Source organism: Helicoverpa armigera, chromosome 10 (assembly GCF_030705265.1).
Source record: "Helicoverpa armigera isolate CAAS_96S chromosome 10, ASM3070526v1, whole genome shotgun sequence".
Taxonomy (NCBI): Eukaryota; Metazoa; Arthropoda; class Insecta; order Lepidoptera; family Noctuidae; genus Helicoverpa; species Helicoverpa armigera.
The window spans coordinates 4,813,248-4,840,986 of record NC_087129.1 but is presented as its reverse complement, the minus strand read 5'-3'; the positions used below and the strand labels follow the sequence as shown (position 1 = coordinate 4,840,986).

Genomic DNA, 27,739 nt, shown 5'->3' with positions numbered 1-27,739 from the left:
TATGAGGCAACGTGCCTGAAACAATGCTGGCTATTGTAAGGTCCGTGACGAATGGTCCACGGCTCTTATTTTTGTGTGTTTTGGAGAGTGCGTCCGATCGGCCGCCATAAATAATAGCGCACGGATATCGACCGGAAGCCTGCACACTACACCGACAAATAGTGTCAATGACTGTTTGTTTCATCTACAGAGGAAGCTAATCAACTCGGCTGTGAGTCACTGCAACTTAGACTAGAGTTTAAATACGCGTGCTAATCAAGTGCAGCGAATCGCTTAATTGCACGTATATAATAACAATGCTTTATTGCCTTCCTGCTCACATATTTAATACAAAATACGAATATATGCATGGCCACAGTACCTCTCAAGTTTCATGAACTGCGGTGTAAGCGCATGCAACTACCCAATTAGTGGTATTCGTAATATTATATGTATATGGTTAGTACCTGTATAATTAAGTAAATCAAATTACAAGTCTCAGTATATAAGAGAAATACTTACTTATCAAAGTTGTCAATTAACAATATCTACGTCATATGAATTTTTGCAGTAATGATCTTCGCTGATATAATATTATCAATTTTATTATTGCAACAACAATTAATTAACGAAACACCATGTTGAAATTACTAAGATCATAAATCTTAGAAGAACATGAACTCCTGTCACCGTTCCAACACTATTCAAATCGGATTCATTGAACACGCTTCAGCTTACCGAGAACGTAATAATAGAACAAGAACGAAATGAATGCCAACAGGCTTCGCTCAATGGAATGGTAGTGCACGACCGAGGTATCGATGCGACATTTTTTGCGAAGTAGACAGGCCGTGAAGCGAGCCTTCGTGAATAATTACTCGCCGGTGACAGCAACACGCTACGCCACTCGGAAAACAACCCGTGGCGAATGCAACCAACCGAGATTAGACGCAGCTCAAGCAAAAAAGCTCACGCCTTCCATTAGCGGTGACTTTCCAAACGTCAATACGCACGAATTAGGATTTTACGAATGTCAGCCGTGGAAACGGGAGAAAAAACTATGCAAAAGTAATTCCGCTTGACGTTCGACGGCAAATTGTTGGACATGAAGCGTTATAAAACAGCAGTGCGTGGTCGCAGCGCGGGCGATGCAGCGATGCAGCGGCTGAATTGAAGGATTGCCGGCGCGGGCCGCCTGGGAGCCCGCATCCGGCGCACCGGACCGACGTTAATGATTAACACAGACGCGGTCCGAGACCAATTATGCGCTGCCACCACACTCCAAATTAGAAACTATTTTCGCCCATTAGTGGCCAACTTCATAATCAATTACACGTTAAAATTTCACAGCGCTGTTTCGGGAGCTCTCTGTTTGGATAATCGGAGTTTGTGGTCCCACGGCGAGCTATTACGTGGCGCTGTACGGGTCATAAAGGTTTTTGTTAGGCTTCCGACGAATTTTAATGCATGTTTCGAATGCATTTCGGTTCAGGTAACTGCATTAAGCTAAATAATTGTATGCAACTATAATTCCCTCTAGATTCAATTGCAGTTTTTCTGCAGTGTCTGTTTATTTTCCTTAATTATTATTTAATGCCTCAAGTCCTTCTCTCTCATATGTAAGCAACCTTCAACACTTTAAACTTGACATATACACCTACCGAAAAAACAAAACAAATCTTCCCGAAGATTATTCGAGACAGACAACACTAATAGGATTGAGTGCACTCCGCTAATCATAATTCATCAGCGAGATTAAAGAATAAGCGGCGCGATGAGGGGGATACGGGCTGCCCCCACCCCTCACCCCCGCACTCCTACACTCCGCCGGCGTTCGGATGAGACTGAGAGACAATATGATTGCCACACCTGCGGAAACGACGCAAAGTAACGAGACGAGAAGCTAAATAATTCAACCAACTAACAACGCTCCGAATGTTGCTCCATTTCATTCTTGCACACAAATGTACGGAACACGAACAATTTACTTGTTAATTAACCTAAAATTAAGGATTGGCTGGCTGTAATCCAAAGTAAGTAGCCATTAACATTTCTATTGAATGTTAATGAGTATGAAGCACGAGAAAGAAAATAATAATAATAAATTAAATTTCCAAAAGTATGACCCAGTCATGGTCACTTAATTCTAGCAGTGATTTAGTACCCATAACTTCTTCATTTAAAAGTACGGGTACTAACAGTAAATGAGTAACAGTAAAAATAATAACACGTAAAAGATAATTTCAAAAAGTGTTTAAAAACGAAGTAGAGCAGCATCCGGAGCGCATCAACTACACTGGTACTTATTTAGCAGATTGCTTTCCTTTAAGTTGTTCTTTAATCTAGGTATGGCCGTGGGCCGCGGTGCTTTACTTCACACCCTCGTCGCTACGTCACATCCGGCGGGTCCTGCGGTACAAAGGATGTTCGCACGCACTTTGATATTAAACCTCTTGCAATGATGCACTGCGTGGAAGAAAATTGTTTTTCCATTGCACAGGTAGCTTTACATTTCGGCTGTGGGATGTTTTCTATCATTACTAATGGCGTGCACTTGTTCACAAAATGTGTTTACAAATGTGTGAGATATGTACATTATATTAACACTATTATAATAACTCAATTTTTTTTTTCGTAATGATGCAAATGAATATGCATAATATGAATCTTTTGAGTGCTTATATTGCGATCTTTTAATAGTATCTGGATGGTTCATTATTAAGTAAGACGCGTGTTATCTGAGTCGTGAAGGGCCGTCTACGAGGTGATCAGTAGACGATGGGCAATTAGAACGCGAATGTGAGGAGCATTATCAGTCGCGCGCCACAGAACGGCGACCGCGAACTCGACGCGGAATTTCGTTAATACCAACCCATATTGGATTAGCGGCGGCACCCGACCGCCGCAATAATATAACGAAATTCAAACATTAATAGGCTCAAACACAATCACGGATGGCCGCATAATCGAGTTAGCTGCTATTCGGTTAAACCCCTATCGCGTAATCTGCCCCATTGTCTGACAGTCGTTGTGCTGATCATGAGGGCCGATTATTGTGGCAATTTCGTGTTTATTGTTTTCAGGTGTCTCCTGTCACCCCGGCGTCCTGAAGGAGGCGCACAATGCCCAGCCTTATCTCCAGCGAGACTATCTCGTAAAATGTTACCGTGAACGTCTGTAACATTTCCAAAACAATGCTCCGTAATTGTTGCTTCAACAAAATTACTTCAATATCTGAGTGTGACACCATCCAATAACTGAACAGAACTCGCCACGAGAACTAATCGCACCATCGAACAATAGAATAACAAACCGCAGAGGTAGATAATAAACAAAATCCCTTGGCAGTCCAAGTAAGTGATACTCAGGTGGAATATACGTCGGACAAGTTAAAAGTTTCACCTCAGTTAGATGCAGCTGAAGGAACAAATAAGTAGATAGAAGCTGTGTCAAAACTGCCAAAAACAAAACTATAAAGTTTGCTTTATAACGGGTAGATATCGCTTTATCTATTTGAGATGTCGAACTCAATTTGGATTGGTGAGCTTGTCTTTTACAACTTGCAGTGGCTCCCACGCGATCTTTTGTTCATAACACCACATCTTATACAGTTTCTGATCTCTAATCAGATCGAATTTGTATTTAAATTATTCCGTTATAAAACCAATGGATTTAATTAAAAACAAGTTAATAGAATACCAATTACATACTAAAACATTCACTGACGTGTTCATTTGAACTAGTCTAATAGCTTTGACCAAGTTACAATTTCAAATTAATGTTAAATAGATTGAATGATAATAAATCTATAAATAAACTGGACTAGTTATGTCTACTTTGTATCTTAATACATGTAATAAAATTGAAAGCTTTTATGAATACTAAACCGTAGAAGGCGCGTTAACGTGCCACGAGTGTAAGGAGACGATGTAACGATAGATAACGTCACCGATAGCTAACTCTGCTGATTTTTTATTAGATGATAAAACAAACGTCTCGTATTAATTATGAGTCGCGATGCAGTCACATCCCTATTGATCGTAAAGTATCGTTGATAGCCGTTGTAAAATGTTCCAAATCGTTGTCGTGATAATTTATGAAGCATGTTTATGGATGAATTTATGACGTTATCTGTCTGTTCCCCGTATACTTGTTTAATACTCCGGATCCACTAGCATTCATCCCGTGATTAACGTCATGATTTCCAACTTCAAAAATATATTTTTCCGCGTTGAGTTGTAAAGCTAAATTAGTAAACGCGTCGCGCGACGAGGGGCAAAGTGAATTAAAGCAACTTGGAGCCTATTACGTGAAGTGAGTTATAAAATAAAGCCGCGGCGAGTAACTTCATACATTACAAGCCGATAACCAGACGAGACTTCTGAGACACAAACCAGTCCCTTTTAGTGAAATTGAAAACTTTTTCTGTTACTCATACCGCGGCCACGACACGGCTCCTTTTAAATCAATTGCCTTTTATAATTAACTTACTCCGTTATTGGAGTGCACTCGCTCGTTGACTCAATTAAAATTCAATCGAGATGTAAATCTATCTATTAAAGAACGAGTTTTTCTGGCAGATATAATTGAATAAAATTGTTTTCTAGATAAGTGTTGCTTACACGACGGGCTTTAAGTGGGGATATTACTTACTTAGCAATTCTTTATCGCAACGATTAAATTATCGACACATTCTGGTTCGCTTTACGACGTCACCTGAAGAACGCGTCAGTTTCTTATCGTCCGTTTATATCTGCACTATAAGTGAGCAGCAATATTAATTATATTAGCGTAAGATCCAATAGTGGATAATAGCGGGGAAGCGATACGACAGAGTTCAACAATCGAGTGTCAATTCTGACATTATGCAGCCCCCTCTAATGCAATGAAATTCCCGATGCCTGCCCAGGGAGTGCCACTTTTACCTAATTCTTATTAAACATTTATTAGATTAGACAAAAGCTATCGGAGGTAACGTGCTCGATGTTTTATTTATGATCTTTTATTGGATTGCTATTTCCTCTCTGTTATGCCTTGGGCAATCTCTAAGTGTCTGTGATATTATTGTTCTTGTTATACGGTAGAACACTTTGCAGACTGTCTGAAACTTTGTGAAAAGTTATGCAGTCTATTGTATAAGTGTAGTATATTAAATTTTATTACGTTAATTACTTGGTCATTTTCAGCACTTCCTGTTGTTATTTCAGGACTTCCTACACTACGTGTATAATTACCTATTTCATTGTTTTTGCTTGCATAACTACTTATTATCACTTTTAAAACAATGGTAAACAAATATGCGTTAAAAAATTGACACGTTTCGATCTCGCTGGTACAATTTTCCTCAACAAGTGTTCACAAGTTCATCGGTACAGCGCTCAGCTGATCGCATTTTTCCTTTTCAGATATTATTTAATCAGAGTTATGCGAGCCATTAATTAAATTACGTTAGCTAAGGGCTGGGCTATAAGAAAATTGCTTTTATTTGTGGGGAGTCATTCAATTAAACATTCATTCATTTGCGGCCCATCGAGTGGCGTCCATTACGTTTAATTATAATTTAGACCGGCTCTTTAATAATTACATTGGACTGCCGGCGTGTGCGCCGTTCTATCCTAAACATGAAACTAATAAGTCCTAAGTATGATATTAAAAATGAATATGATGTATAAATGCTTATGTTTTCATTGAAAAACTGACGGTTCCTAGCTATTTACATATTTGATTTGTCAATAAATAAGATTTTCAGAAAGCTATTTAAATGATCGCTGGCAACCATTGCCTTATTTACGATAACATCAATGTAGTTTTACAATTTTAATTTGCTTTAAGCCATTAATCATTAATCTGTAATCAATTCTGTCGGTAGACACTGATACCTACCCGACCACTTTCGATATTAACATTTATAAGCACTTACCGTATATAACGAATGTTTTTATTCCCACAAGAGGGCAGCCATAGGTGGTCATAATTAGCCGTAAGTTCGTTAACTAAGTAACTGACTACGCAATGTCTGTGTGCGTAATTAAATCACTCAATTAGGGTTATTAAAAAACTCAATCTAAATTAAATTAACTATGCTCACTTTACAAACTAATTTGGCTTGCTTAATTAAATTATTATGTGAAATTGTACGGAAGGCCTCGTTTAAAAAAAATAAGAACGTATGAATTAATCAGTTCTTGAGGTAATTTAATTAAAATTAATTTATTAATAATAGACTTATTTATTATTTCTAACTAATTGAACCGTGTTTTAGGAAAGCTGTTATGTAAAGTACAAAACTAAATCTGATGGAAACTTCCAATAAGCTCTACATTAATTGGCATCAAAGCTCCAGCGAGGAGCGTCTGCGAAACTTTACAACACTCATTATACTTATCGCACTTAATTAAAAACTGTTGAGATATTCACAACAAGGCTGTAAACAATACTGACTACTTTCATAACAACGCGTCTATGAATATAATTGAGATGCACTCACCGCTCACTAAACCTTACTAATTAAAACAAAAACATTTTTCACGTTGTAATTACTGGGTGTTTTAATTAATAATCCGGAGGAATGATGAATGGTGTCTTTGGCTGCGTTCGTACGTGAGTCGAGACGCGTGTAAACTAAACGCATTCGTTTTTAAAACTGAATGAATGAGCGGCACTCTATCGGAGTGTTTCCTGCGAACTGTGATAACACCCCGCGCCGCTTAATGAGACGTCTGTTGCCATTGTAGCCACTTTAGCTAATTATTGTGAACATTTAATGCCGAATTGCCAAAGTAATGATCATTGCGTATTTTACCATCGATGTGGGTAAGTGTTTCCGTTACAACATGATTATTGCTAATGTCAATTTTTGACACCGTTATTGTAAAAAATACTTTTCAGTTTATGCAGTTTTTTATGTTGGGAATATTGATTTCTAACTGTACCCGGCATTGCAATACAACCTTCTTTTGTTAATATTTATTTTAATCATTTCAAGAGTTCTGTATCTACCAATTTGATATATCGCAGATGTTTTTATTTATTTTCCATAACACGAACGAAGTAACGGAGAAACATTGAAGTTGAAGAATCATAGTTTATTTTTGAGATTGCCCACGTGCAGTGGTAGAAAAAAGAGTAATATTATTTTTCAATTCCCATACAAAAGTGGTCGGTGCGCGGCGGCAAATTGGTTGTATTGTCAATTTGGGCAGTGCGTGCCGGAGCGCAGATGAAATGTTTATTTTCAATTTCCGCCATTTTCCCGCCGCGTCCGCCGCAGGATTAGGATGCGAAACAACTACACTATCCATGGCTAACCTAGTTTTTTTTAATATTTTCAATACGCTCACCTCAAATAACTTACTATAGCAAAACACGTTACGGATTTTGTTATTGAAAAATAACTTCTATTTGACCAAATATTTAAATTAATTCCATTTATTGGTGGAAATAGAAAAATATGTTCTAAATTGAAATATGATAGAATAGAATCAATATTTGAGCATAACAATTTAAAACAACATATACATGTTTTTACATAAATAGGTTTGAGTATAAAATGGACTGCAAATCTGAAGACAATCACTAGTTTGAACAACTGCTGTGTAAAGCTTCCAAAGCAACGCCACAGAGTAACAAACTTCCCCAGCATTATGTTGCGGAGCTGCAAGTATGGTGCGGCGCGAATCAGGCAATTACGCATGCATATAAATCCGTCACCGACTGTCTGCGCTAAACGCTCGCTACGTCACGTCATCTTTGTAGGGACGCCGTTTGATACACGAAAGTAGTTGAGCGTTATTGTACTCGTGCGAAATTACAGTTTTAAACCGTCTGAAATATTCTAAGGCATTTCAGAAACTAAAGGGATTAGGTACCAGAATATCGATTAATCTATTTCAGTTGTGTAAGCTAGACAACAAGGTTTTAAGCATTTTAAATAAAGGCCAAAGGTAACCGAAGAAAACTTTAAAATCAAGTTGCTAACCTTCCAATAGCTAACCATTAAACGACATAAACCGATAGCCATAAAGGTCTAACAGTTGACTGATCAACAATAATGTTTGAGAAAGGCGGGTAGTTAAGCAATGGTTTGTGCCAAAGGTGGGTAATTGCATGTAATCGGTCACCGGCGAGCGATGAGTGGTGAGCACGAATTCAATTCACCATCCGCGACCTTTAGTCGCTCGCTGGATATCGAAGACTCCGCACGCTTTGTTAGGCGATTAACAAGTTTTCACGCTTTGACATTTATGCTTTGGCTGACGCGAAATTATGACAAGCAATAATTTCAGACAATAAATCGTTGTAAAATATCCTTCACTTATTAATGTAATGTTTGATTTCAACATTGTTTGAAAATAAAACAGAATTTTTCGTTTTAATCAATGGGATGTAATGCGCTACATCCCATACAGTTTTTATTAAGACACCAAGCAACAAGCCTGAAGTATCGATAAGAGCCAACGAAACATTCCAAGCCAATTGGTAATTGGTTATTACCAAATCTTGATCTCCATTCTCCAAACAACATAATTAGACAAAAGAGAGCAATCCTCTAAACTCTAATCAGATTATAAGCAATTAATCAACCGTCCACGCTTCTAAAAGCTACCGTTTAAAATACTGTACCTTAATTGGTTCACAAGATCCTTCGTTGGTGGTACGTAAGTTAAATATTAGCACATTTTATTACCGAGTGTTTACGTTGGGCTTCCTTTGAGATACTTTGACGTCGCCAGCGGCATTTTCATAGATAAAGGGATGCGACCGGACGTTCCTACTAATATTGTACCTAAGTGTGTGCGTTAGTTTTGTCTGATCTTTGCTTACACAGGACATGGGGCTGTTTTAATACCTTTATTGATATCTCTTTGAGCTCTTGTTCTTTTGAAACAATTGTACAATTCATTGAATGTGAGATACAAGTATGTTTTTAAAAGCATATTATACTCGTATGTCCGCATATTTTCGAAATGACAGAATTTGAATGATCAAAATCAGTTTGTCGCAAAATTAGCAAATCTATTTGAAATGTATACTTGTTCACAAGTGCTGTACTCAGACGAAGTCCACGGTAGCGTAATACGATATTACCTAGATAATAGCACAATGGTCGGTAATTTGCTTGACATTCTACTTCAAAAGGGCTCTTCGACAATTGTATGTCATTGAGTTCGAAAAGCGGACTTATACATAGTGAATACTGTACATGTACCGCGGGTTTCGCGGTAATAGTGTGCAATTTGATAAGTACAGGCAAAGGTACGGTGGGGAAAACACTGATTCATTATGAAACTGTTCTGTTATTAAGTATAGGTTTGTTTTACAAATACTCGGTTAGTTTTATGCTATTTACCTCTTCTGTTTGAATAAGACATTGTTTTGTTGTTTGTGCGGATTTTTGAATGAGTGTACACCAGTATTTACACATATTTATTGTCCATTCATATACTCATGTAAGTTATGTTTAGGTATTGCATTATTATCACATATTTTTTACCGTATACTAACTCAGTAAGTGAACTAAAACTTATCATATTACCTACATAACGTGTTGAAACTTTTTTTATAATACCTAATAATTGATCATTCGTCATAATTGTTTTTATTTAATGGTAAAGAAAGGTAAATGTTAGCTATCATAGTACAACAATAATAGGTATAATCTACGTCTAGAACACAATAGTCAATAGGTAACGTACAATTTGCGGATGGAGTATGCAGCACATTACCCGCTTGAGGTGTCACATTTAGGAGCACATACTTGTGACGGATGAATGTGTAACATGAGCACATGCCGACGCGTTACAGGAATACCGACAGGATGGCCGCGGGCTTATTAACTCCCTCGATTAATTAAATTATTAGAAATCTCGAGCCGGACTAATTAATGAAGAATTCCAACATTTCGGTCCACCTATCGGGTTTTAATTAAAATTGACAAAGCCGCGGGCGAGCGCTCTCGCTCGCCAAATATCGCCTCTATTAATGAAATGATCACTCGAAACTAATTAAATTATGGAGGTAATGGTGCGTGCAAGTGATACCGGCCGCGGGACGATTCTGACAACTGCCTGTGTAATGTAACACCTACGCGCCACTCCACTGCACCAGCTTTTAAACCCGATAAAGTCGAGCCATGCGCTATGTAATTACATTTTTTACTCTGCTATAATTTATACAAAGGTCCTCAACGGAAACCACTTATTCGGTGAAAGCGTAACACGTATTCAGTAAGCGAACACGATCAATATGTAGTAATTTTTTAACCGTTAAGTTAATTGGCGCTAGGTACCCGTATAATTTCAAGTGATTTCAATATCCTGCAAATTAATGGCCGCTATACAGGTACGGTTTAATAATTTCATACATACGTTGCCCAATTATTTTAAAACTACTCTACGTTGTAGCTAATGAGATGTCGAGCAATAATAACGAGCAATTAAAACGAATCGTACAAGAGTATAATACCAGCTCTGTACTACACGAACTTTCAACCTTACAATAACAATTACCGTCCGTATATTATTAAACCTCTTAATGGATACCCGTTTTCCAATTAGCGTTTATTCTGTAATTGAGATCATTAATGGCTTTTAAAAGCTATTAGTACTAGAATTTGAGTTAGCAACTGAGTCTCGGAATAGAGTGAAGCGAGTCCTGTGAAGGTAGCAGTCAGTTCATTTGAATGAGCCAGTGTGTGCGGGCTCGGCTCGGTGCGGCGCGGCGCTAGGCGCAGCGACATTAAAATGAGTAATTATAATAAAGCTGATATGTCCTCATAATTAACTAAGCCTGATGAAGAGTGCTTTGACGAGAGTCGTAACCGCAAAGCCGCTACAGCGCTTTTTTTCATAGAAAAGATGTAATGCTTAATTTTCAGAAAAATGTGGCTTTTAATTAATGCATTTTTGTTTGCTTTAGATTATATGAGAAGAAGTTACAAAACTTACTGATCATGGTGATAAATTAATTTAATAAAACGAAGGTTTACAATTTAACTGCGCGTTCTATACACGAGATTTTCAAAAATAATTGACTTAAAACCCACAAAAATCTAAGCCATAATGTGCGGTTTCAAAAAATCCCTAATTACGCTTTTCAGTTGGCTTTTCTAACGCCACACTATATCCAATTTCTGTGTCCGCTCAGCGCTTCACCGCTGCCGCGCGCCGCTTCCAGCACTAGCGCTAATTAGACGGAGTGACAACCCACTCCTGCCATAAAGCGCTGCAGATTTATCGCCACAGATTATTTATATTATGTTTATTAGGCCCCGCCCTCCGAGCCCTGCGCCCAGCTTTCCCGCTAATTGAATTGCCGGGATTTTTATACGTAACAACACCTGAGGAGTTTATTAAAGGTCATAACGTATGATGGCCTTTGCAAAGTTGCGGTTTGACTACATAATTTACTTTTTTCTTTATACGCTTGTACAGCCTGAATAAAAATATTGATCTGTAACTATGTTCAGAAAAAACAACTTAAAATGTTGCTAACGTTGAAATAGGAAGTAAAAAAAAGTTCTTTGAAAACTTCTATTTTATGAATATTTTGTTTCAAATTATCATCATCGTCAACAAAATGATAAATATTGTGATCAACAGAACTGACCTAAACACGACATAACCAAGATCGTAATTAACATGCGACCATCATAAATCACCGTTCACAAGGAATACAAGTTATTTTGGCAATCGCACCGCTTATGATTAACAGCGTCTCCTCCCGCACGCCACAATGATGAATTGACTACGAAAATAGCTGTTACTTATAACAGTTCCAACACATATCCATACTCACGTTACATTTTTCTATGAAAAACAAATTGCGACCCGCAGCGCCGTAATAAGCAATTAGTAACAGGTACACGTTGCATCATTTGTGAGATACTTATTTACCTACGCTGTTACAATATTATCTAAGCGATTAATGAACGACTCTAAAGAGGTGCACTAATTAATTGCCTGTTGATGCAGGTTTGGTTTTATTACGAGATAAACACTGTTACTAATGCCGTTAATTACAAAATAAATTATGACACTCGATCGGAACATGGCCAAACAATAAAAATAAACAAAATATTTTTAGATGAAAAATGAATACCGGTATTATTGTTTGGAAAAAGGTATTTTGAACACTACGGACTAAAACTTAAAATATATTTTGCAATGTATTGTCCTAATACAGGGTCCATGTCCTTATCCACGGACACCGCTATCCGAAGTTGTATCTTTCGTTGATTTGTTGCTTCGGTTTGCACACAGTGTTCTGTAGCTAATTAATTTTAATTGGACCGAATTGCAACACGTCTATTATATGCGACTTTTGGCCCCTTCGCTTCGTTTGCATACACGCTCCTTGACGGTGTTTATGTATCATTCATCTAGAAAAACATCTGCCATTTTTTTCAACCATGTCTTTCAGCGATGTACTTAATTATTTCCAAGACTACGCATCTCTATCGTTCTCCGTATTCATAATAAGCTGTCAAGTGCGTGTTCTTGCGAACGGTACTATTGTTACGCAAGGTTCGTAGGGTTGAGCTCATTTCTCATAATTTCAATACCAAAAAGTGAGCAATAAATGTAAGTCGGAGGGTATGAGCAGGAACACTCTGGATCTGTATGTATTCTTAATCCTCGCATTGTGCGCAGTTCGGAGGGCCACCGCTCACGAATTCCTAACACTTGCAACAATCGCATTTAATTTTCCGCTCGTGTGCCTTTATTGGTAATCGCCTCTCTAAATTGAAACGTGAAGAAATCTCATTCGCACACGTTATGAATTAATTAAAGGATTTGCTCATTTATACGACAGAATAAATAAACACACTTCCCTGAACTGACATGGTGGAACAAAAACACGTTAATTAGTCGGTACTAGCCACGGAAATAGCTCTATAAAAAACATTCCGTGGTTGCTGTCATGAGTTTTTTTTTTTGTTTTACAGTTGTTGAACATAAAAAAAAAATTTAACTTATTAGAAAAGCTGTTTATTTAATTAATATTACCTGCAAAAAAATCACTGACTTCAGTATTGGCTATACAATTTTATTCTTAGTTACATAGCGATGTTCTTTCTACAGTACACTTACAGCTTGTTTATTTAATCATTATCCATATTAGTCATGTGAAAACAGTGTAAATGCGTTACTCATGCTTGTCATATCTATCATTCTATTCAGTTCGAGCCAGCCATTTGCGTCTAACATGACAAGGGTACACTGCGGGCGATGCGAACCGGTTGTATAAAAAAATCAAGCAAACACGCGCACTCTACTTGTTTAATCTCATGAGCAGGCTAATTGTCCACAGCAGTGACGATGACAGTCGGGGCGGCGAGGCGGGGGGGAGGGGGGGGGAGACGGGGGCACGTGACCTGTCACTCGCAGGGAAATTAAAACATTCCGTTATTATTTTCATTTCGCGGGCGCCGTGGGTCTGCGAACATTGATACCCACTGTGCACAACTGTACCTACTACAAAAACTATCTGACGTCACTAACAATAAACTTAGCGTTTGTGTAAGCTGGAAATGGACAGTCGTGACCAATTCAACGATTTTGGCAATGTCGGATAAAAACTGAACAAAAAACTGTTAATCGAGCATTGGCTAAAGATTTCTCTGTTCTGCATTAGAGGTTTTTTTAAACCATGCTAAGCTGAAATTAGAACAAAGGTATAAAGAAACATAGCAACAAGTATTGTTTAGCTATGGTTACGAGTATTCGTCGGTATGTACTTCGTATCTCATTGAAAAAATACTGCTCTCACAGTTATTTTGTTTTATGAGAATTTAATAAGAATCGTTTGTGTTCACAACAGCAGGCCTGTGGCACACCGGGTGCGGAGATAATATATTTTTTTTAATTTCATGTCTTTTGAACTTTTTGCTTTACTGACTTTCAATAGGACTCCTGCTGTTAATTTTAAACCGTAACGTTTACAAAAACGACTATTTAAATATTAGTGATTTAGAGAAAATTGTAGAGTTAGAAGTATGTGCTTTAGCGATAGTTTCGAATACAAATATGAGATATCTTCACAGTTTTCAATATTTTGAAATCAATGTGTACCTATATAGCAGAAGAAATCTATAAAGTATCGGTCCATCACAATCCGAAGCTACTGAAACAAGATTTAGTAGGAAAAAAAAACGCGTTTCAATTTGTGCCTTATTATTAACATTGCCTGCAACGAGGCATCGCGTGCGAGCGGTAGCGCCTACAACAGGAAAGTGCGGGTTCAGACAACAAAACAGCTTTCAATTTGCATTAAGCCAACATTTAATCCTAAGCCTGCATCTGCGTACAATAATATAATGTAATTGATCAATCAGCGCGATGCATGCAAGTAATAGGCAGTATTACCTCGTCAGTCCCCATATCAAAGCAATATCGGCAGACGCCGGCGGCGTAGAATTTTAATAATTAAAAATCACCCCAACCATGAAGGGAGTCGCCGACACACTGCACATTACGCGTTATCATTTTTAATTAAAATTCTCGCGCCACCACTAACTATAATGATGAAATATTTCTGACTTTGTTATCGTTATTTATGATTTATTATATTCTACTTATCCTTTAAAAATATAAAATTATTATGAAACTACGCAGTTATGTAAATTCTCTGTGTTAATCTAATCTCAATAAGAGTTCATTATAATTAAGAATTCATAATAATTACCAATGTAACTGTAGAAAATGCAAACCCCCAGTATAAAAGGCCCTAACATAATTGACTAAAGCACTTTTGTTTAGATAATGTCAACTATTTCATAACTACTGCAAACAATTTTTAATTTCCATTCAGTTAAGCGCTCGTACATGCAATATAGAAAAAATAGCAAACATTCAGAGCGATTCCAATAGGCTAATCGTGAGTTATTAAACCCCTCGCGGGAGCCCACCTGATCGCCTGCCAGCTATAATAGAAATACCAGGGACTTATTATTAAAATTGCTGCTAAATTGTTCCCCTCACCCCTCGGTTTTCGTGGGTCGAAGGTGACTTATTGACGTTATATTCTACTCGTAATAATATTAATTTGACAACACGACGCGTTACCTAAATTAATTAAATAGAGTTGAATATCAAAGCTACATAGCAGGGATTCGAGAATGCACAGGATTAATCAATCGGACAACCGCTACGACCACGTGTGACCACCAATGCTGTTTAGGGAAACTCCAAACGTGGGATTATTAAATACTGAAACCTAAACTATGTTAATAAACCACTGCTAAACATTACTTTAAAAATATAACAAGATATTAAATAACTTCTAAACAAAGTTTTCTTATCAACAAAAGCTTTCCACTTGGCAGTACAACTAACCACCACCTTTAAAAGCTACTTTTGATAATTACCCCCCAAAGGCAACAACTTTAATTTCGTTCAGTGAAACGTTTTTTTCTGTTGTCGTACTTCAAAACAACCCTTCCGCTGATCGAATGAACACGAACCAAACGTAAGGGTTCTCAGCACGATTCATTGCATAATTAAATATTGATGATATTAATGGGCATTGTCGTCGCATACATATTATAATTAACGTATCGATATAATAAATATGTAGTTACCTAATCAAAACGTGTTGTGGTTGTATTAGAGCACATTGTTTATGTGAGGTAACTCAATCAGTGGCAGTTAGCGGTATTATAATAACAGCGGTATTGTTGGCTCGGTTCTGGGACATTAATTAGGTAAGTACGTGGAACACGTCAGTCTCCGGGCTAATTAATTGAGCGTATTATTGGTGCAATGCCTAACCGATGCGGTTACAACGACTAGTGGCGTAGATACCACGCCGTGATTCATGCCCAGATATTAATTCAGTTGCGTTTCAATTATATTTTCCCATATTCGCGTGTTGTGTCCTAGATCGTGGAATATGAGAGCTTAGGTGTGAGTGGCTAGTGGCTGTAATAAGTAGAAATCACAATTTGCACACACGAAGAAGTTGTTCCTTATTTTTTTAAACTGTAGTACCTTACCTACCTACTTACTTATATCTAGTGTTCATAAAACTTCCCAGAAAAAAGAATATGAGCAACACGTATACAGAACAGTTTTCTGGAAAACACCTACAGAATAAAAATGTAAAATTCTCGAAAATGTACCGGTTATACACAAATATTACCAGCAAAACTTGAGATAATATATCTACAAGCTATAAGACCTTCACCGCCAAGTGAAGCCGAGGACAATCGGAATCGCATGATCGATTCCACATACCGAGAACTCAAGTGCACATCAACTTAAAGCACTCGCAAACGTGACTGCGCCTGAGTCGTCACTAGCATCAAACAAATGATATCTAGTGCATAATCTGAGACTAGTTGAGCGGAGGTTAATTCGTGTTGTCAGCTAATTGAGTGGATAACATGCGTTACTGACACGGCTAATCAGTCAGTAATGTGACTCGACATAGCTTACGTGACGCGTATTGATTGATATACAGCGGGAGTTAATAACTGATTAACTGCTAGTTAAAGGAGTTTATGTTGTTGTTTAGTTGAGTCTTTGAAGACTTAAAAATAGTGGTGTATTACTATCAAAGAGGTCTAGTGTCAAAGGCTAGAGTTCTGGTGACATATACCTAGCTATATAATATTGAGGATAACTGCAGCTGTCAGATCAAAGCTCTCTGAGGCAAACACGTGACCAAAGAAAGTGTAAATATTTATAACCTTAAGAACGTGTAAAACGCCACTATAGAAGATGCTTTGTAGCGACATGGTGAATGCATCATAACATAAAGTTTTATCGTACTTACAACTGACTGACTAGTAAATAAGATGTTATTAAGGTTACTTAATAAAAATCTATTAGGTACATTGAAATTATTTTATAATCGTTTTATAATATTAGAAACAAATCTGAACAAATAATGTTGTTGATAAATGAAGTAGTTTTTTATTTAGTGAGTCACATTATTTTGACTACGTAAGCAAATATTAACTGAACCAGATTTAGAATGAAAACAAAGGTACAAATGTAATTAGCTTTCCATAAATAAACATGTATTAGACGAAACTCAGTATCTTGGTTATTAACATCCCTTTCAACATAAAAATAATTAACAGCCGCTAGTAACGGAACATCGAACTAATTAGCAAATGACATGTACAAATTAATTAGGTAAATGTAATAACGATAGATGTGTGTCAATGTTTTCAATAATTAATTTAATTATATATACTCGTATTTAGATAAGCCTTTCGTACTTATCTTATACGGAGAAACCGAATATCACGAATATATGTAGAAATTAGAAAACAAAACGCAGTCTAGCTTGGTTAAAGATACAAATATTTTACCTACTTTGTCTCAAAATATACGGTAGATAATCCTTAACCCCTTGTTTGGATAATCCTACAATAACCAATATGTGTTCCTATTCTAATCAGTGGAATATGAATAAAATTATTTTGAATAATCGTTGTTTTGTATTTATTTTTTGAGCAAATAAATTATGTCAGTGTAGTCTGTATGTGTCACTAAAATAAGATATTAATGACTGCATAATGAGCACTTATATCCATGTCATGAAAGTCTATCAAGTGAAAGGGACTGACCCGTTAATAAATTATCATTTTATTATTCTGCAAAATATTAATTAAGAATATAAAAAACGGTAGTCTTCCTTGTCCTAAATAGTATATAGTTATTCTGTTGAGTTTAGATATAGATGGTTTGAAACTAGACAGATAGTTAGGTACCTATTTAGGCCAGTATTCATTATATAGAATCACCGTGAACTTTTAAGTTTGATTTTTGTGTCAGAACATCAGATAGGTATATGGATTACCTGCTAATTATTAGCAGAATATTAAACATATTTGCCTCTTACAAAGCTTTGTATCAATAAACTGTACACTTTGGTTAAACACACATTTTGCAATAAAATTACGAGTGTGGTACTTATGGCACTCAACAGTTATAGTGACTTCGTGGAACAGTCCGCTTAATTATAATTAAAACACAATTTGCATCCGATATTGGATCAATGATGGACGTTTGATTAAATCAATGCCCTCGCAAAGGTATGTTACTGTTCCGATCTGAACGCGCCAATTAGTAACTAAATTAATTTAATTTCCTATAATTAGCATACCTAGAATTTCCTCACAGCGCTATTTCGATATCAAATTACCAATAGCGCATAAATTTTACACGATGATTAGATTGTTTTAGATATACCACGCTCATTATAAACTAGTTACAAATTCTGTTGAGTATTTGCTGTACATAATTAGTTATGGTTACATTGAAAATCAATAGCACAATTTGAATAAATATCTTTTCTATTACACCTAATGACGGACAAAAAATGTATAAAGGAATCATCAATTTATCAATTCATCAGCGAGTATTCACTTAATTCTGAATTCTCAAAGATGAATGAACATAATCAGTTCACATTCACGTAGCGCCCCCAAACGGGTCCTACTCACTCAATATACTCAAGTGTCGCAATAAAAAAATGGTCGTCGTATGTTTTTAATTAAACGCTTATTTTGAAGAGGGAATGACTCACACAATAGCTCATTGTGCGACACTGCTATTGCATTATTGACGTTTTATGATGTGAATGGTAGCTGATCACAGGGTGTCGTTGAAAACATTTTGTACCTTATCTCACTTAGTCATACGGCCTAGTTTACAACGCGCATTACACTGCATAGTTCATACATAATATGAGAATAAAATCACAAAAGAAATTATGACATAATACGTAATGTGTGAATGGTTGAATAATGTCAATAATTTCTGAGGATCGAACTTCACAATTACTGTTATAGGCATAAAGCAAGTTATGTGAGAGTTTTATCATTTGTAATGATTTATTCGTACTAATTGTCTGTTAATTATTTTCTAAAACGTTTTACAAAGAACTTCATTGTTTCAGAACATGACATGAAATCACCAAAGTTACCTAATTATTACTGGAACTTGTGTGAAACTTCAATACAATAATTAAAGGATTAACATGATTTATTCGTATTCCGTATGCCAGTAGACAGGCAGGTAGCGAGGCCAACCAAGCTTCGGAGTAGCAACTTGAGCATCCAGTTACAAAGCGTCGCCCGCCGCGCGTGGCTCTTCCTAAGTGGATTAATTACGTGGATGATCTTCCTTCCACCTAAATTAGTCTAACAGCCGTATACCGTTACACGATCCTTCACGAACCTTGCTTTGTGTTTATACCCAACGTACCTAGCTAGGAACTTGTGTGTATTCACTACTACTCAGCACTGCATACCTGTCATTCTCAGAACACAGCAATATTATTCTAATTTCTCAGTAATTTGTCACCCGATATTTGCGAGTTAATTGGCTGTGAAGAAATAAAGCTAATCAATAACAACCTTAAGGACGGCTTTAACGGCAATAATTCCTTTCATTATATTTAGTTTCTAACTGGCTTAAACATCCATCGCCTACTACGATTTCTTCGACCCAATTATTAATTTCTCGAAGACCAAGCTAACCCCCGGGCAGTACTTAATTAGTGGGGTAGTTATACTCACCGTGTTTACAAATAAGTCATCGTATATCCTTTAAAATAACTCAATGAAAATGTGCGATCATTGAATATTTCTTCTACTGCAAATATTACCTGGAAAAAAGAAACATATTTGTTATTGTTGTACTCTCTCGCTCTCTCTCAGCTCATTTATAAAACAAATATTTTCAAAACGAAATCTCAACGTTTACCATAACAATACAAAAGTAAATAATTTCGAACAAAATGTTTTCCGGACCATCCCCAATTACACGAAAAAAGTTTTAAATACGCATTATTAAGCTACAGAGCACAAACATGCAAACAGGCAGGCAGCTGCCCAAACATGAGTGCACTCGCCTGTACTTTTTAATGTTCTAAGTAAATATTGGATCACTCGATAGTACGCCGGGTACAGTCGTGGTCAATTGGTTGGAAAACCACGAGGGATTTAGTCAATCTAAAAAAATCTCGATCAAAGCGAGTCGTAGATGAAAATTGGAAATTCTCACGAATATTTTTCACGCTAATTAACCATGGCGTACCCTTTATGCTACGCCATGACTCACAATTAAGACAGGTTCAGCGAAAAGAATCGATGATTACCCGAACAATTATTTTGTAAATAAAGCCAACATGGTTGATATGTGAAACATGAAAAGCAATTTAGAAAAATAATGCCGAACATTTTTCATAGAATTCCGTGTTTTGAGTGTAGGGATTTTCAATATGATTTGAACTAGTTTTGTTATTAATTGCAGCGCCGAGCTACAGAGTTATTAGAGAATAGTAAAGTGTTATGCGATATTCAAATACTAAAACAATGTTATACAACCCAGTTTTTGTGTAGTCCTAAACTATTTTCAGTTGCTTAATTGAGCTTAGATTAGCTTTAGAATAGTAATGAGTGCTTCACAACCTGGGTCTGCGCACACAAGATACAAAATTTACCGTCCATATTAACATCATTCGCAAATCACAATACTAACACGATCTAAATTGGCTACTAAATATTCAAAACCAATAGTCCGTAGGAAACATACACGTAATTCGACAATGGGCGGCTAATTCAATTTGAATCACACACAATATTCTATTAATCGTGACGGGCAGGTGTAATCAATCCGTGGCGGCGAGCTGCGGCCCGCATTGTCCTACAGGCCTGCGATTGATGCGTTCAAGTCCCATACATTGTTACTAAGCATACATAAAATAAAACGTTTCGTCAATAAAATGTTTCATATGTTATGTTTGTGCTATTTGAATTATGTTTTTTATTCTCTTGAAACAATTGACAATCTCATTCTTAATTTCGATTAATGCATTCTTGCTTTTGGTAACCTCTTTTTTTAAATAGACGTAGGTATACGATCGAACAATCATATACCGAAACTTTAAATATGACTTTGTTATATGCAGTAAATGCAAACTTTTATCTACCAAAGAAAACACCGAATATAAGAAAGATTTCTCGGACACCATAATTCGGCACATCCTTACCCCGGCCACCTGTTGGGCGAGGACGATTATAAGTACGACACTTCTTCCCGAAATTAGGGCTGCTTAACTTCGCTTAAGGAAAATCAGTGAGACACAATCGCTTCCAAAAAATATCCCGTAAAAGAATTCATGGTCCAGATTTGCGTACTTGTACAAATATAGACAATGTAGTATGTCTACTTGCTCGATTCATTGTAAAAAAAATCTATACCAATGCAAATTACAGACAATGTCTATGACTAAACTGTCCTATTTAGTTCAGAATACTCAGAATTGTATTCATCCGAATATCATGTTTACTGAGAATCTCCACGTTGTTATGAATTTAAAATGATTTAATGCAATTAAATGATATTTGATAACAAACACACAGTTTAGATAACAATTACATTTAAAGAGTACACAATCACATGGCAACACAATCTGTCGTAATGGCATCTGCCTCAGCAGCAGCTGTCACAAACACCACTAATGAATAAATAAACCAAACAAACAGATAACAAGAGATGCCAATTAAACAATACACTAATTAATTCCAAACATTGGTGTAGTGGACTTAATTAGAGTAGGCAACATTATCAAACGAGCAGTATACACAGGTAGCTAGCTATACGTACAGTGTAGATGAAACGCACTGCCAAAATTAATACTTGATGAATTCGTCGCATAACTCCAGTCGTCGATCGGATATCGACACAATGATACAACATTAGCCTGCACGTCAAGGCGGAACAGAGAATAAAACAAGAAGTCGTAATGTTATAAATGATAACATATATAAGCGTAAGTGACACATGAGTACCCAAGAAACATAAACTACTTTACGACAATCTCATAAAAGAAGCCGCACAAAGTCGACACTGGCTTTTTTAATATCGAAGGCGAGAGCTGGCCGCACTGTCCCACGAAACATTTTCCATTAATAAAACGCGAAAAAGGAATATTACATATGAAAAAGACATATATCCGTATCGCCGGACCCGGCGCTATCTCCTTGGAAGGTAATAACTTCTTTACAAGTCCAAAGTCCGAGGGATTGAAAAGCAATTTCAGCAGGACACCCCCGCCCTCACGCGGGGCCGGACTCGCCATATTTCTTTTTCGCCGCTACTGTAATTCGCCTTTGATTTAATCTAGAGAAACAAATCTTTGAATGTGAAAGTTTAGTGATAGGCATCAGTGGAACTAGTTTCGCTGATTGGATTCCATCCCGGCTCGTGCGCGGACCCCGATAGTTCCTACAATTTGAATTGGTCACTGCAGATATTCCGCTATTTGTCTGATTCTACTACAAGATTGCATTTCTTATTTTCTTTGCCGAACTTTGGTAGCCGTATTCTATACTATGGTCCATCCCAAAATGTATTTAAATTGAACTTTACATTAACAAACAATGAGAAATCTGAGAACAGTGAATCAATTAATAGCAAGAGGTTAATTATTCCATGAATCATTATTAAAAACGTTTCAGTCGCAGTAATTAAAAGCACTGCTCTAATTGCATTGAAAATGGCGACGGCCATCTTTTTGCACGGCTTCAATGGTTTTTTGAACTTAATGATGCGGCTCTTAATGCATGTAAAAAGCAATACTTAACTAGCACCGAGCCATGTTGTCAATTACGTTTGTATGGAATATGAGCACAACAAAAAGGCTGACGGTGTCATCGGATCAATTTGTAACGTATCACTAAACAGGATAGAATCGTAACTGGAACCAGTTTAGTCGTGGGCGGCGAGGCGTCTCGGCACTATCGCCTTACCGCCTCGTACACCAACCACACCGCAAAATATACATTACACCGATATCTGCATACACTATATTAATATTATTTAATACCAGTGTTCATTTGGCATAACCATTACACATAGCAGACGCTGGGATTTTTTAATCGACACTGTCTGAAATTACGTACAAAACATACTTTAATTTGCAACTAAATCTTCATACCGATTTAGTTCAAATTTAACCGTCAGTAAGTTTACGTAACATATTCGTAATAACATCAGTAAAAAATCTTGGTAAAACTGAGTCAATTTGTAGGAGACGGTTTGTCGAGGGTACCGCTAGGGCTGGCCACAGATCTCTATCGGTCAAACTATTCCGGCCGCCTTATTTATATAATCTAACTATTTGCGAGGGACAAACACCCCTTATGATATTCCTTTTGCTTGGATTTTCTGCGAATACAGACTTAAAAATGGAAAATTGTAGATTTGTTTTGAGGTTTACTCTGTATGAAAAAGCAATTTATAGTTTGATTTTTAAGTTTTTCATTCATTGGGTTTCCCAAATATTTCACAGAATTTAAGTTTCGTGTGCTATTAATAAGCTTTTACACTAAGCTAAACTCGATACCTAGCACGACATCAAACAGTTTCAGAGAAAATCGCACTGAAATCAAATTATACAGCAAACAAAAAAAAACAGAATAAACAAAATTGGAGAGGACAGAAGACCACCCAAGTTCCTCTTACTGTTGCGAAGTATCAGTTTACTTAGAGATTTGTTCGTGCATGTTTATCAGAGCTAATTCGTAAGCTGTGCTCTGTATCACTAATATTATTCTGTGTAGGGAGCGAGGGGCGAGGACGCGGGGGTCGCTCACGCGTCCCGCAACCATTTTCTGCGCGAACGAAACTCTATATTGAATACAATTCTAATAGAAAACACCTTCTACATTGTACACTACATGCTTATTTTTTAAATGTGTGACTGTTTTTTTTTTCTTTTGCTGTTTTGCATTGAATTGCAAATTAATGTCAATATGAGTTTGTTTCTATGTTTATCGTTTTGTGTCATCGTTTAGAAAAATATATCTAAAAAAGATGTAATATTAAGTAACGTAAAAAACTGTCAGTCAAAAAAAAAATAACTACATAGTTTAAATTTGAATCTTAGATAATGGCTAATTTAAAGTTACCTGTCACAGAAAAAAGTGACAAAGGTCTGCTTTAAACATAAAATATGTATTAAATAAAAACTACAGTGAACAAGAAGTGCGCCTATTGTGGAGAGGTTAGCGGGCCGCGATCGGGCCATTTGCTACTGTTTTCAATTTGTCGGCCGCCGCCATACATCAGCCGCGGCACGCAGCGGTAACGGCCCCAACTTTAATACACTTACGCTTGACATTTTTCCGCCCATTATGCATTCAGCTATACCAATACTTTCTGTAAATACTTACCCAGAAAACCAATCTACTAAGCTCGTCATTCACATTTTCTAAGAAAAACCTTTCAAAGCACGCAACTTTATTTTCAGTATTGTTTTCCAACAAATCATATCGTTTCATTGAATACAGTGCAGTTTCACAAAAATATAAATGAAAAGTTTAGTTTTGCATAGTTTTATTTTGTTGCGTTTTTCGTGCCTATTCGTTACTTTCTATTGTAAAAATCAACAAACAATATATTGGTTGCCTCTATGAAATAGTAGGTCAAATGGTATTTTGCAGTTGTCAGTTGATCCTGGCTAAAACGCCTGTAAATTGATTCACGGAATTGTTACGCTAGGGCGGAAACTTCAAGTAGCACATTTTGAACTTTCGTTCCACGACCTGGTTTAACCAAAATACCGAGCCAATTTGTACAGGTAAACTATAAATACTTTGTTAATAATGTTTCCACAAACAGCATAATCCTAACTTAACAAGATACAGGTTCATAAGAAATGGTTGCGGTTTCTAAGAAAAAGATTAACCTAATTCGTTATTAGTTCACAAATCACGTACCAGCTTACTTTATTGAGTCATACATCGACATTTAGTTTGCAATTGATATAAAGGAACTAATTGCAGAGTTCTCCATTGTTACGAACATAAATAATGACTAATAACAATAGTATGAACACAGCCATGTTGGATGCAAACAACTGCAAACACTCTCCGATGTTCCGTTGCTAATTACTTGATTTTATGCACAAAAGTACAGAACATTCCAATGTCGATAATAATACCGTGCAACGTTACCGACTGTGTTAGAGAAATTCAGATGTACGGTAAACTCGAGGGAATGAGCGTAGAGCTCGTATCAATAATAATTAGAGGTGCTTTTAGTCGACGCAAGTTGGTAGTCAGCCACGCTCAGCTTAGCGTTCTAATTGGGCGCCCAGTCCACCTCACGACGATGTTTGACGAATGGTCCAAGCGTTGACAAACAACGTCGGTATTAGAGAACTCGGATATTACACAGAAACCACCTCTACCAGTGATTACGACTGACGTATTTGAGCTACAGACAGGACCCGGTTGCACTATTCCTGGAAATTATTATATTGGATTATGTTTGAATTCCAGGTATAGTAACAGTATATTGATGTGTAGGTGTAATCTGAAAGGGGTTATATTTCAATTCATGTTACAATAATAGCGGTTTGTTTATTAACCTGTATCCAACAATATCTTGAAGAGTAAGCATAACTCAATACGACTCTAATTAGAATGCCAGCAAAAAGTTTCAATAACACGACAAAAATGTCGTTTGATTTGAAACGCAGGTGTCGTATGCGCGTATCGTATGAATGATCACCTAGTCCCGTCTCTGCAGTTACCCGTACATACACCAGTATTTGTGCTGTTATTAATTCCGCAAAATTGAAAGCCGATCCGAGTCGGCCGTTGCTGTCGCGTTGTTGACTCCGACGGCGATTTAGTCCAGTTTAAATTGCATACTGTGACGCTTTGAAATTCTACCGCGTTAGGTAATAGATTCAACGCAGCAGTACTCCACTATTTTCATGTTTTAAAAATATTGAACGGGTATCTGTCAACGCAATTTTTGGGTATTGGAATTTATGTATGTAGTTAGTGGTAATTTTGTTAACAGGTAACCGATATGTAAAGATGGAGAAGACCTACCTACCCTTACCGCATATTCTTAACAATATGATAAACAGATCATAAAAACAATGTAAATATATTCCAATATTCGACAAAATCAATCAAACTCCGTAACTTTGAAGCTTCATTTGTCGTCAGATTTCAGTAACTTTTGATATTGAGTAATGACTCGCCGTCAAACCCAACAATACGCCATCACATTCGTAAAGTAAACGTCGCTAACAAAATAAATTGGAGACATCCTGTTTTCTATTACTTTTGAAATTCACAAAGCCGAGCGGACACAATAAAATGCAGCTCGACCGACGACCGTTACCTTTCACAATCAACAATAGCTTATTCAAATCATTTCCTGTGTAATCCTTAATCAAGTGGGCAATGAAAACAACTGACGTTAAGCACTAAGTATCGAGCTGTAGTAATTTCGAGGACTGTTGGAACGCGCCGGCCCACTGAACGTTCAAATTGCCGTAGCGTCGAGCGCGTTCCTGCTCGTTCATTACCGCGCCCGATGTTTGCTACTCCACCATCAAGTGAACTACAACATCAGGAAATGAACGATTTCTATGAGCCACTGACGATTTTGTTCTACTCTTACATAAGAAACTTATTGGCTCTGTATGTATAGTCGCTCTTACAACAGGTCCACATCCTCAGAGAAATGCAAATGACACTTACATTGACTTCCTCAAAGTTCCTGATTCAATTATGCAAAGGAAACAGACAATGAGCTAAAACCAGTTTTAACAAAAAATGGAGTCGTCAAGTGGAAGTTGTCAATCAAAACAATCAATCGCGATACAAATGAAGTTGGAGCACAATTTCCCAAAGGATGTCAATAATCTGCTGGTGGCAACAATCAGATAATGAAGTAAGAAAAATTGATGTAAATTGAACAACGCTCTTTTTTCATCAATTCTTCATAAACGATGGTCTTTACATTTAGTTAGACAGAAATTGCTGAATTCAATCTACCTAAATTGATGCATTTTTTTAGTTAAAAATCGAAACTACAGTGCAGCGTTCATTGAGCAAACAAAACCGCCTAAACGAGCACTTATGTCATCACTATGAATACACGACCAATTTCCGATGACTCATGCTGCCTGCAAAATACACTCGGCCGAGAAGTGATTTGTGTTCTAGGGAGGGATCTTTTTAGCTGGTGATCTGTAGCTTTGAGGAATTTTGTGTTGATCCATCAGGAAAGGTCGTTAAAGATCCTTAATGGAACTAGACTGATATTGCTAGTGTTCTTTTTTATTTAATGTAACTCTGCGGCCGCGTAAGTTCCACAAAAATGTCCCTATTGCAAAAAGTTTTTTAACACAGCCTCAACACGCAAAACAAGTAAAACATGGACAGTTTGTGACCCTACTAAATGTCATCATGGCAGAATTTGCATAAAATCTGTCGGCCGTGCCCACAGTTACAAACTTTGACTGTACTTAAAAAGCACTAAAATCGAAATGAGCAATAAACGAGCGACCCTTATTTTGGTAGACTCGGCTTCCCGATTAATTTTACGTATAAATTGACTTTTTTTAAGTTTTACGTTTGAGTTCGATAACAAATTAAAAGCTTTAATGTTTTTTTCAGGTGGTTGTCATCTTTACTTCTTCAGAGGAATACCGAACGACCATTTATCTTTTAGTAGAATCAAAAAAGGTCAAACTTTTTTCATATCTGCGTTGGTATAAAAAGTCTGGTGAGTGCATTTAACGAACACTTGAAAAGTTGACATAGATGATAGGGATGTCATTATTAGGGTTATCGTACGCATTAACTTTGTTTTTAAAGCATTAACTTTTTATACTCATTTTAGTTAAATAAGTTTGTGTGAACAAAATGTGTTGGGGATTCTTCGTACAGTACAGTTTTTTGCCCATGGGTACGTGGATCCCGAATACA

At 36.8% G+C, this 27,739-nt stretch overlaps 1 protein-coding gene across 2 annotated transcripts in view; it reads right to left on the bottom strand.

Moving 5' to 3' along the window:
• The window catches only part of Bx (Beadex), a 43,277-nt gene that overhangs the window by 7,409 nt on the left and 8,129 nt on the right, over window positions 1-27,739 (bottom strand). The window contains exon 1 of one of the 2 annotated variants that reach the window (XM_021328223.3): window positions 6,467-6,608. The exons of the other annotated variant lie outside the window; for it this stretch is intronic. The gene's annotated coding sequence lies outside the window, so the exon portion shown is untranslated. Of the gene's footprint in view, window positions 1-6,466; window positions 6,609-27,739 lie in introns of those variants that run through there. 2 annotated transcript variants of the gene reach the window in all.